The sequence below is a fragment of the Bombina bombina genome, chromosome 8, assembly GCF_027579735.1.
Source record: "Bombina bombina isolate aBomBom1 chromosome 8, aBomBom1.pri, whole genome shotgun sequence".
Classification (NCBI taxonomy): Eukaryota; Metazoa; Chordata; class Amphibia; order Anura; family Bombinatoridae; genus Bombina; species Bombina bombina.
Window position 1 is genome coordinate 90,325,696 of NC_069506.1, and position 13,204 is coordinate 90,338,899.

The window sequence follows — 13,204 nt, forward strand, 5'->3', positions numbered from 1 at the left end:
GTTAGTGTATGTGTGTATCCTCAGTCCTAGTGGTATCAGTGTATGTGTGTATCCTCAGTCCTAGAGGTGTCAGTGTATGTGTGTATCCTCAGTCCTAGAGGTGTCAGTGTATGTGTGTATCCTCAGTCCTAGAGGTGTCAGAGTATGTGTGTATCCTCAGTCCAAGAGGTGTTAGTCTATGTGTGTATCCTCAGTCCTAGAGGTAACAGTGTATGTGTGTATCCTCAGTCCTACAGGTGTCAGTTTATGTGTGTATCCTCAGTCCTACAGGTGTCAGTGTATGTGTGTATCCTCAGTCCTACAGGTGTCAGTGTATGTGTGTATCCTCAGTCCTAGAGGTGTCAGTGTATGTGTGTATCCTCAGTCCTACAGGTGTCAGTTTATTTGTGTATCCTCAGTCCTAGAGGTGTCAGTTTATGTGTGTATCCTCAGTCCTACAGGTGTCAGTGTATGTGTGTATCCTCAGTCCTACAGGTGTCAGTGTATGTGTGTATCCTCAGTCCTAGAGGTGTCAGTGTATGTGTGTATCCTCAGTCCTTGAGGTGTCAGTGTATGTGTGTATCCTCAGTCCTACAGGTGTCAGTGTATGTGTGTATCCTCAGTCCTAGATGTGTCAGTGTATGTGTGTATCCTCAGTCCTAGAGGTGTCAGTGTATGTGTGTATCCTCAGTCCTAGAGGTGTCAGTGTATGTGTGTATCCTCAGTCCTAGAGGTGTCAGTGTATGTGTGTATCCTCAGTCCTACAGGTGTCAGTGTATGTGTGTATCCTCAGTCCTAGAGGTGTCAGTGTATGTGTGTATCCTCAGTCCTTGAGGTGTCAGTGTATGTGTGTATCCTCAGTCCTACAGGTGTCAGTGTATGTGTGTATCCTCAGTCCTACAGGTGTCAGTGTATGTGTGTATACTCAGTCCTAGAGGTGTCAGTTTATGTGTGTATCCTCAGTTCTAGAGGTGTCAGTTTATGTGTGTATCCTCAGTCCTAGAGGTGTCAGTGTATGTGTGTATCCTCAGTCCTAGAGGTGTCAGTGTATGTGTGTATCCTCAGTCCTAGAGGTGTCAGTGTATGTGTGTATCCTCAGTCCTAGAGGTGTCAGTGTATGTTTGTATCCTCTGTCCTACAGGTGTCAGTGTATGTGTGTATCCTCTGTCCTACAGGTGTCAGTGTATGTGTGTATCCTCGGTCCTTGAGGTGTCAGTGTATGTGTGTATCCTCAGTCCTACAGGTGTCAGTGTATGTGTGTATCCTCGGTCCTAGAGGTGTCAGTGTATGTGTGTATCCTCAGTCCTACAGGTGTCAGTATATGTGTGTTTCCTCAGTCCTAGAGGTGTCAGTGTATTTGTGTATCCTCAATCCTAGAGGTGTCAGTTTATGTGTGTATCCTCAGTCCTAGAGGTGTCAGTTTATGTGTGTATCCTCAGTCCTAGAGGTGTCAGTGTATGTGTGTATTCTCAGTCCTAGAGGTGTTAGTGTATGTGTGTATCCTCAGTCCTAGAGGTGTCAGTTTATGTGTGTATCCTCAGTCCTAGAGGTGTCAGTTTATGTGTGTATCCTCAGTCCTAGAGGTGTCAGTGTATGTGTGTATCCTCAGTCCTAGAGGTGTCAGTGTATATGTGTATCCTCAGTCCTACAGGTGTCAGTATATGTGTGTATCCTCAGTCCTACAGGTGTCAGTGTATGTGTGTATACTCAGTCCTAGAGGTGTCAGTTTATGTGTGTATCCTCAGTCCTACAGGTGTCAGTGTATGTGTGTATCCTCAGTCCTAGAGGTGTCAGTGTATGTGTGTATCCTCAGTCCTTGAGGTGTCAGTGTATGTGTGTATCCTCAGTGCTAGAGGTGTCAGTGTATGTGTGTATCCTCAGTCCTTGAGGTGTCAGTGTATGTGTGTATCCTCAGTCCTACAGGTGTCAGTGTATGTGTGTATCCTCAGTCCTACAGGTGTCAGTGTATGTGTGTATCCTCAGTCCTAGAGGTGTTAGTTTATGTGTGTATCCTCAGTCCTAGAGGTGTTAGTTTATGTGTGTATCCTCAGTCCTAGAGGTGTCAGTGTATATGATTTAGACTTCCTTCTTTTACCTAGTGATTTAGCACATATTCTCCAAATGTTAATATCTGGGGATAAGCCAGCCAGAAGCTACACTTTCCTGCAGAATATGTAGGTCTGCTCTTATTTTGACTGTCATACATGCTTTGTAAATGCGTGGCCCCTAGTGGAAAAAAAATGCCCTCCAATTTTATTTGTTCTGGAGCCGACCCTGCCTTGCGGGCAATCTGGGGGCTCCCACCTACTCCCACCCTGGCGATCTGGCCAGAATAGTGAGAGGCATCGCCGGGGATTCATGATTCACGTGGTGATATCAGGGGCAATGGCATGATGACGTCACTGCACAACTTTATTTAAAATTAACAATGAACAATATAGGGAAATGGGGGCATGCTGCTTAGAAGCCTGTATCTCAGGCATCTAAGCAGCTACAGACCCCCAAGGGCCCAACCTTTCCAGCGGTATAAGTCTTAGGGATCTGAAAAAGAAATATATTTAAAAAAATTAAAAAAAAAAAAAAAAAAAAAAGCTCAAACCCAAGTTAGCACCCAGGTGGGAAATGGCTTAGCAGCCAAAGGACACTGAACCCAATTTTTTTCTTTCATGATTCAGATAGAGCATGCAATTTTAAGAAACTTTCTAATTTACTCCTATTATTAAATTTTCTTTGTTATCTTGGTATCTTTATTTTAAAAAGCAGGAATGTAAGCTTAGGAGCTGGACCATTTTTGGTTCCGCAGCCTGGGTAGCACTTGGTGATTGGTGGCTACATTTAGACACATGATATATATTTAGTACTGTGCAATAATGACTTTAAATAAACAGATTTTACAGATAGATAGATAGATAGATAGATAGATAGATAGATAGATAGATAGATAGATTATAGATAGTTTAAATAGACTCCAGATATATTATGAAGGGTCCTAAAGTTTCGCAGAGAGCTCAGGGGCTGTGCAGTGAGATATTTCAGGCACGTGTCAAGCGGTTCTCGCTAACCTGTACTCTTTGCTTCCCTATGTTTCAGGGTAGTCCCCTCCCATTCTAGCCATTATGCCACCACATATGTCCCCTTCTATGAAGCATATATATATTTATATATATATATATATATATATATATATATATATATATATATATATATATATATATATATATATATATATATATATAAAATATGCATACACATTAAAATAAAATTATTCTATGCAATTTGCCCTGCGAGGGGCGCCCTTAGTCAGTCGAGTAGTCTGTCTCTATTGTATCACCAGCCCTGGGTGTATATAAAAGGATATATTTTAAGTGAAATTATGGAGAATCCAGCAAAAGAGATTAAGCAGGAATTCCACTGTTAACACAAATAAAAAGGTAGGTTGTTTAAATTCATTAGTGAAAAAATAAATAAATAAATAAAAGTAATTATGGTAAAACTCAAGACAAATTTGTGGAAAGATGTAAGGAAATAAAAGAATGTCCTAATGATTAAATCTGTTTTGTATTTGTAGCAGACTGTTTAAAAGTAAATAATTTTGTGCCACATATGAGTGGAGCGCAAACATTTGCGCGAGCAATGACAACATTTATACTTACCTGATACATTTATTTATTTCCGGATATGGTGAGTCCACGACCTCCTCAATTACTGTTGGGAATATCACTCCTGGCCAGCAGGAGGAGGCAAAGAGCACCTTAGCAAAGCTGTTAAGTATCACTTCCCTTCCCACAAACCCCAGTCATTCGACCGAAGGGAAATGGAAAAAGGAATAGTACAAAGGTGTAAAGGAGCCTGACGTTAAGTAAAAAATAACTGTCTTAATAAAAAGGGTGGGGTCGTTGACTCACCATATCCGGAAATAAATCAATTTATCAGGTAAGCATAAATTTTGTTTTCTTTCCTAAGATATGGTGAGTCCTCAACGTCATCACTTACTGTTGAACCAATACCCAAGCTAGAGGACACAGATGACTAGGGAGGGACAAGACAGGTAGACCTAAAGGCAGAAGGCACCACCACTTGAAAAACCTCACTCCCAAAAGAAACCTCAGCCAAGACAAAAGAATCAATTTAAAAAATTGAAGGCCCAAAGAGAGGAAACAGCCCTTGTGGATTGAGCTGTAATTCTCTCAGGAGGCTACAATCATCAGTCTCATAAACAAAACAAATTATACTTCTCAACTATAAAAAAGAGAAGTATCAGTAACTTTCTGACCCTACTTCTTCGTGAGAAACACACAAACAGGGCAGAGGACTGGCGAAAATCCTTAGTCGCCTGTAGGTAGAATTTCAGAGCATGCTCAACATCCAGATTGTGCAACAAAACGTTCCTTATGAGAAGAAGGATTAGGACCTAGAGAAGGAACAACAATTTTCTATCTGAAAACCCTTAAAGGGAAAGTCTACCATAGAATTGTTATTGTTTAAAAAGATAGATAATCCCTTTATTACCCATTCCCCAGTTTTGCATAACCAACACAGTTATATTAATATACTTTTTACCTCTGTGATTACCTTGTATCTAGGAACCTTCTTCCAGCCCCCTGATCACATGACTGTGACTGTTTATTATCTATTGTCTTAAATTTAGCATTGTGTTGTGCTAAATCTTAAATAACCCCCTGTGCCTGAACACAGTGTTATCTATATAGCCCACGTGTACTTTCTGTCTCTTTGTGTTGAAAAGAGATTTAAAAAGCATGTGATAATAGGCAGCCCTCAAAGGCTTAGAAATTAGCATATGAGTCTGCCTAGGTTTAGATTCAACTAAGAATACCAAGAGAAAAAAGCTAATTTGATGATAAAAGTAAATTAAAAAGTTGATTTAAATTAAAAGTCCTATCAGAATAATGAAAGTTTAATTTATACTAAAACAAACGGAGCCTGCTGCAAAAAGTTTGAGAACAAAGTTAAGGCTCCAAGGAGGAGCAACAGACTTAAACACAGGCCTGATTCTTGACTAGAGCCTGACAAAAAGATAGAACATCTGGCACATCCGCCAGATGCTAGAGAAACAATTCCTTCTCCAGACCATCATGGATAAGGGACAAATCCTAGGAATCTTGACCTGACTCCAAGAGAAGTCCTTGGATTCACACCAATAAAGGTATGTATGCTATACCCTATGGAAATCTTTCTAGAAACAGACTTCCGAACCTGAATCAAGGTCACAATGACTGACTCAGAAAAACCATGCTAAGATAGAACTAAGCGTTCAATCTCCAAACAATCAGCTTCATAGAAATGATGTCTGGATGAAGGAATGGACCCTGTGAAAAAGGTCCTTCCTCACAGGAAACCTCCAAGGTGGAAGAGATGACATTAGATGATTAGAATGATTGATGCTCTCTCCTGATTGATACGAGCAATGACTCATGGAAGGAGAGCAAACAGAGAAAACAGGTATGCTAGACTAAAATCCCAAGGAACCGCCAGAGCAACTATCAGGGCGTCCTGCGGATCTAACCTTGAACCGTACCTTGGAAGCTTGGCGTTCTGCAGAGACGCCATCAAATCCAACTCCAGCCCCCCCCCCCTTGAGGGTTAACCTGGAGAACACCCACTCCCTGGGATAAAAATTTTGTCTGCTCAGGAAGTCCTCTTCCCAGAAGTCCACTCCTAGTATGTGGATGGCAGATAGACAGCCCTTGTGAGCTACCACCTACTGACAAAGCCAAGTCACCTCCTTCATGGCTAAGGAACCCCGAGTTCCTCCCCGAGCCACTGAGGTGATATTGTCCGACTGGAACATGATAAACCGGCTAAGGACCACTGAGGACAAGCCCTTAGAGCATTGAAAATCGTACTCCACTCCAAGGTTTTGATGGGGAGAGTAGACTCCTCTTGAGTCCAAAATCCTTGCACCTTTAATGAGTTCCAGACTGCTCCCCAGCCCTGCAGACTGGCGTCCATGGTCATAATCACCCAGGAATGTCTCCAGAAACATGCGCCCTGCGACAGATACTCCTGAAAAAACACCACGGGAGAAAACCATTAATACTGAGCCCCAAGGCAGAACACTGTGCGATCTGCGTTCTTATTGCAGAAACTGAAGCAGAAAGAACGGCAGTGTCAGTTAAAAAAAAATATTTTTGCCTGCGCATTTAATTTATGTCTGCGGGTGTCACTGTTCCGTTCTATCCCAATGGAAATATCAATTTCCTCTCACTTCCTGATCTCCAGTGCGGTACAGGTAACAGCACATTGCAGAAAAGGTAAGTCAGGGCGTAACAAATATATTCTAGGAGTGTAGGAACCATCCAAAATACTTAGACAGATTTTTTGTTCTTTAATAAGTGTGTGTGTGTGTTTATGTTGTGTGTGTGTTTATATTGTGTGTGTGTGTGTGTGTGTATGTTGTATGTTGTGTGTGTATATGGTGTGTGTATATTTTGTATATGTTGTGTGTATATGGTGTGTGTGCATATGGTGTGTGTGTGTATGTGGTGTGTGTGTGTGTGTGTATATGTGGTGTGTGTGTGTGTATATGTGGTGTGTGTATGGTGTGTGTGTGTATATGGTGTGTGCGTGTGTGTATATGGTGTGTATGGTGTGTGTGTGTGTGTGTGTGTATATATATATATATATATGGTGTGTGTGTATATGGTGTGTGTGTGTGTGGTGTATATATATATGGTGTGTGTATATGGTGTGTGTGTATATATGGTGTGTGTATATGGTGTGTGTTTATATATGGTGTGTGTATGTGTATGTTGTGTGTGTGTGTGTATGGTGTGTATATGGTGTGTGTGTATATAAGGTGTGTGTATGTATATAGTGTGTGTGTATATGGTGTGTGTGTATATGGTGTGTGTGTGTGTGTGTGTGTGTGTGGTGTGTGTGTATATGGTATGTGTGTGTGTGTATATGGTGTGTGTATATGCTGTTTGTGTGTGTGTGTATGGTATGGTATGTGTGTGTATGTGGTGTGTGTATGTTGTGTATATGGTGTGCAGCATTGTGGAGACTTAAAAGGTCAGTGATTACAGTTTTTTTAAATAACATTTTAAGAACAATGTGGTGTATTAACATTGCCAAATCTAAGTTAGAAAGAGAATGCAATGTCGAACAATATGATATACCATTTTACATTCATTTCAATGTATTTTTCAAGCACAAAAGATATTCAAATTACATAAAAATGACTTTAAATGGCATATTCTACTTCCAACAAAGGATAGCAACAGAATGAAAAAGTGTTATTATGTGTTTTGAAGTAAAAATATGATGACTGAACTTTTAAGCCTCCACGACGCTGCCATGCACAGAAAATCAGAGTTCAGATTTCATCCCTAGATAAATACTCATGTGTTGTGCATAAGTAATTGATTGAATTGCAGAAAGAATACACCTGCATTTATTACACCTGCATTTATTACAGCTGTTGAACATGCAAAACATAGAATGCCATTTTAAAATCATGTCAATGTATTTTTAATGCCACTGTTTTCATTCTCTTGCTATCCTTTGTGTGAATTCGATTATTATTTTCAAATATTGTATTTTTTTGGCACTGTTTTCATTCTCTTTCTATCCTTTGTGTGAATTTTTCTTTTTTTATGTTTTCATTCTCTTGCTATCCTTTGTGTGAATTTTTCTTTTTTTTAAGTTTTCATTCTCTTGCTATCCATTGTGTGAATTTTTTTTGAGTTTTCATTCTCTTGCTATCTTTTGTGTGAATTTTTTTGTTTTAATTTTTCATTCTCTTGCTATCCTTTGTGTGATTTTTTTTAATTTTTTTTTAACTTTTCATTCTTTTGCTATCCTTCGTTCAAAAATTTATTTAAAGAGTGAATTAAATAATAATGTAGAGTATGACCATTGAAAAACATGACAGAAAGGGAATGCTATTTAATAACTTTGGCCTAGATTACGAGTTGTGCATTAGGGTTAAAAAGCAGCGTTGGCCGGTCCCAACGCTGCTTTTTAACGCCCGCTGGTATTACGAGTCTTGAAGGTACAGGTGTACCGCTCACTTTTTTGGCCAGACTCAGAAATACCGCAAATCCACTTATGTCAATTGCGTATCCTATATTTTCAATGGGACTTGCATAACGCCGGTATTACGAGTCTGACCAAAAGTGAGCGGTACACCCACTCCTGTCAAGACTGGTACCGCATTTAAAAGTCAGTAGTTAAGAGTTTTACACTACAACGCTGTAGCATAAAACTCTTAACTAAAGTGCTAAAATGTACACTAACACCCATAAACTACCTATTAACCTCTAAACCAAGGCCCCCCACATCGCAAACACTAAAATAAATATTTTAACCCCTAATCTGCCAAATCGGACATCTCTGCCACTATAATAAATACATTAACCCCTAAACCGCTGCACTCCCGCATCGCAAACACTAGTTAAATATTATTAACCCCTAATCCGCCGGCCCTAACATCGCCGCCACCTACCTACATTTATTAACCCCTAATTTGCCGCCCCAACGTCGCCGCCACTATATTAAATATATTAACCCCTAAACCTAAGTCTAACCCTAACCCCCCTAACTTAAATATAATTACAATAAATCTAAATAAAATTACCACAATTAACTAAATAATTCCTATTTAAAGCTAAATACTTACCTATAAAATAAACCCTAAGCTAGCTATAATATAACTAATAGTTACATTGTATCTAGCTTAGGGTTTATTTTTATTTTACAGGCAACTTTGTATTTATTTTAACTAGGTAGAATAGTTATTAAATAGTTATTAACTATTTAATAATTACCTAGTTAAAATAAAGACAAATTTACCTGTAAAATAAAACCTAACCTAAGTTACAATTACACCTAACACTACGCTATAATTAAATAAATTAACTAAATTAAATACAATTAATTACAAATTTGTATTATTATTATTATCGGTTATTTGTAGAGCGCCAACAGATTCCGCAGTGCTATTAACAAAGACGGAGTACAACAAAACAATTATAGGGATCAAATGGGTAGAGGGCCCTGCCAATAGTTGCACTGTTGTAGTCAGCTCTTGAAAAGATGATCAACAAACAGCTGGACTCTTAGGCTTACATGCTAAGGGGGTTCAGGGGATAGCAATGGAGAAGAGGAACTGGTATAAAGAAAGGTTAGCGTAGGTTGTATGCATCCCTGAACAGTAGAGTCTTTAGGGAGCACTTGATGCTTTTAAGACTAGATGAGAGTCTTGTGGAGCGAGGCAGAGAGTTCCATAAGATGGGAGCCAGTCTGGAGAAGTCCTGTAAACGGGAGTGTGATGAGGTGACAAGAGAGGAGGAGAGTAGGAGGTCGTAAGCAGAGTGAAGGGGACGGGAGGGAGAGTATCTGGAGACAAGGTCTGAGATATAGGGGGGGGAGCAGTGCAGTTGAGGGCTTTGTATGTCAGAATGAGAATTTTGTGTTTGATCCTAGAGGCAAGAGGAAGCCAGTGAAGAGATTGACAGAGAGGTGCAGCAGATGAAGAGCGACCTGTAAGGAAGATGAGTCTGGCAGAGGCATTCATTATGGATTGTAAAGGAGCTAGGCGGTAGGTGGGGAGACCAGAGAGGACAGAATTGCAGTAATTGAGGCTGGAGAGAATGAGAGAGTGGATTAAAATCTTAGTTGTGTCTTGTGTAAGGAAGTGTCTAATTTTAGAGATGTTTTAAAGGTGGAAGCGGCAGGCTTTAGCCAATGACTGAATGTGAGGAGCGAAAGAAAGATCTGAGTCAAATGTGACCCTGAGACATTAGGCATGCAGGGTAGGGGTAATGATGGAGTTGTCGAAAGTTATAGAGAGATTGGGGGTGGAGAGTTTAGAAGAAGTGGGGAAAATAAGGAGCTCAGTTTTGGAGAGATTTAGCTTGAGGTAGTGAGAGGACATCCAGTTGGAGATGTGAGAAAGACAGTTAGTGACACGGGTTAGCAAGGAAGGAGAAAGGTCTGGTGCAGAGAAGTAGATTTGGGTGTCATCGGCATACAAATGATATTGTAAACCGTGGGACTTTATTAGGGAACCTAGTGATGACGCGTAGATTGAGAAGAGAATAGGACCAAGGACAGAGCCTTGCGGTACTCCGACAGAAAGTGGTGATGGGGCAGAGGAGGCCCCAGAGAAGGCTACACTAAAGATACGGTTTGACAGGTAGGAAGAGAGCCACGAGAGGGCTGTGTCACATATGCCGAAGGATTGGAGGGTTTGGAGCAAGATAGGGTGGTCAACAGTGTCAAAGGCTGCGGACAGATCAAGGAGGATAAGCAGAGAGAAGTGGCCTTTTGATTTTGCTGTAAGTAGGTCATTGGTAACCTTAACAATTGCTGTCTCTGTGGAGTGATGGGGACGAAATCCAGATTGCAATGGGTCAAGGAGGGAGTTTATTGTAAGGAAATGGGATAGGCGTGCATAAGCTAGTTTTTCGAGAAGCTTTGATGCAAGAGGGAGGAGGGAAATAGGGCGGTAGTTGGATGGGGAGGTAGGATCAAGGGAAGGTTTTTTGAGGATAGGTGTGACCAGTACATGTTTCAGCGATGAGGGAAATATACCGGTGCTGAGGGAGAGGTTGAAAGTGTGTGTGAGTATAGGGGTAAGGGAGGCAGAGAGGGAGGGGAGTAGCTGTGAGGGGATAGGGTCAAGGGGACAGGTAGTGAGGTGAGAGCGCAGTATAAGTGCTGAAACTTCTTCCTCAGTAACAGGGGAGAATGAGCTAAGTTTAAGGTTATGTGGGTTGTGGTTGATTGAGAGCATTTGAGGGGGTGAGAGAATGGAATTATGTTGAAAGCTGATTTCATTTCTGATGGAGTCGATTTTGTTATTGAAGTGGTTGGCAAAGTCTTGAGCTGACAGAGAAGTTGTATTAGGAGGTGGGGGAGGGCGGAGAAGAGTATTGAAAGTGGAGAACCAACATTTTAGGTTTGAAGAAAGATTAGAGATAAGAGTAGAGAAGTAGTGTTGCTTATGGAAATTAAGGGCAGAGTAGTAGGAGTTCAAGATAAATTTGTAACGTTGAAAATCAGCTGAACTCCTAGATTTTTTCCAGTGCCGCTCAGCAGTACGGGAACATAGGTAGGTATCGTGTCAGAGGAGTATGCCAGGGCTGAGGATGAGTGTTTGATTTCCGAGCTATGGTAAGAGGGGTGAGATTGTCAAGGACTGATGTAAGGGTGTAATTATAGTGGCAGATAGATTAGTCATGGCATGAAAAGGAGGAGAAGGATGAGAGGAGAGGTTTGAGGGAATTAGAAAGCTGTTGTTAATCTAATGACATAATGCTTCTGTGAAGTTTGGTGTGAGGAGCAGAAGGAGGGAGAGTTGTAGGGAGTGATGATATGTTGCAAGTAAGGAGATGGTGGTCAGAAAGAGGAAAGGGGGAGTTTGTGAAGTTTGAGAGGGTGCATCGATAGCTAAAGATCAGGTAAAGGGAGTGACCATCTTTGTGAGTGGTAGAATCAGTCCGTTGTGACAAACCAAAGAGGAAGTGAGTTGCAGAAGTTGTTTTGCAGAGGAGGCAGTGGGATTGTCAAGAGGGATGTTGAAGTCACCAAGAATGAGGGAAGGAGTGTCTGAGGAAAGGAAATAAGGTAGCCAGGCAGCCAAGTGATCTAGAAATTGAGTTTAGGAGCCAGGAGGATGGTATATGACTGCAACACGTATAGAAAGAGGAGAGAATAAGCGAATCATGTGGGTTTCGAATGAGGAAAATGTGAGGGAAGAGATGGGATGTATTTGTTGAAAGGTGCAACAAGAGGAAAGTAAAAAACCTATACCACCTCCGTGTCTATTACCAGACCTAGGAGTGTGGCTGAAGTGGAGACCCCCATGTGACAGAGACAGGTTTCTGTTAGGGCCATAAGGTTGAGGGAGCGGGAGATAAAGAGGTCATGTATAGAAGTGAGTTTGTTGCAAACAGAGCGAGAGTTCCAAAGTGCACAAGTGAAAGGGGAATTAGCTTTTGATGCAAGAGGAATGTGAGTAAGGTTGTCAGAGTTTTGTTTTTTGAGTCTGGGGGATGGTATACATGGATGTGCACGGCTAGGCAGTTGTTGGGGACCAGGACTAGGGGAGATGTCACCAGCAGTTAGTAAAAGCAAGAGGGAGAGTGACATGAGATGAGATACAGATTTGCAGTAGTGAGACTGCTTTTGAGACAAGGTGCAGGGGGGAGAGTGTTTAGGAATAGGTAAAGTTCATGAGTACAAAAGTAAGGTGAGTTTAAGGGAGATGGGCTAATGAACAGTGCAGGTGGAGAGGGAGAAGGAGTAATTGAATAATGTAGTTTGTTATAGAGACAGAAGGCAGCAAAAAGGAATAAGAAGATATTAGGCATTTTTACAAAAGAGGGAACCAGTTGTACTAGCTGGAGGGAGTCTCAATGCAAAATAATAAACAACTATTATTTGACCCCAGCAAGAATGGCCAAGTGGACCGAGGCAAATAGTGGGAATTGTTTTAGATGCGCTAAGGCAGGAGCAGATCTTCTGCACTGTATCTGGAAGTGCCCTAAAGTAAGGCAATATTGGGCAAAGGTTCAGTACTGGCTGAACCGCCATCTCCAAAGTAAAGTAGAATTACAGGCTGAGCAGATATTCTTTTTAACAAAGTCAGCTAACGGGGGTGAGAAAATGCTGGTCAATATAGTAATACTGGTATCACGTAGTTTGCTATTTAAAAAATGGAGACAAAAAGAAGTCCCCTGTATTAGGGAAGTCAGCAATATAATTAAAACCCAGATGTGTGTGGAAAGGCAGAATCTTAAGAGTGACTCAGAAAAACAATATAAAAGTTACTTTAAAAAATGGAGGAGTCTGATCAGTTCATGGGCCCCAGAGCAGCAGACCCGATTTCTGGAGCCTTTTCAGAATGCAGTTCCATTTCTAAATCTGATTATAGCTGAGGTAATACCTAGGTCCTGGTTAAAGGAAAGATCTAATGACAGGGGCTTATTATAAAAAAAAAAAAAAAAAAATTTTTTTTTTTTTTTTTTTTTTTTTTTTTTTTTTTTTTCTCTCTCCCCCCATCTCGCGCCACCTCCCCCCACCCCGCCATCCCTTATCGATTCTCTGATATGTTTAACTGGGCGCTCTGCCCATGTAGTCACATATAAAGTGAAACTTGGTGTTTTTTTTTTTTTTTTTTTTCAAGATGTGTTCTAGCGTTTCTTTCTTCTTTCACTATTTTGTTTTCTCTGTGGAATAAATGTTTTAATAGTTAGCC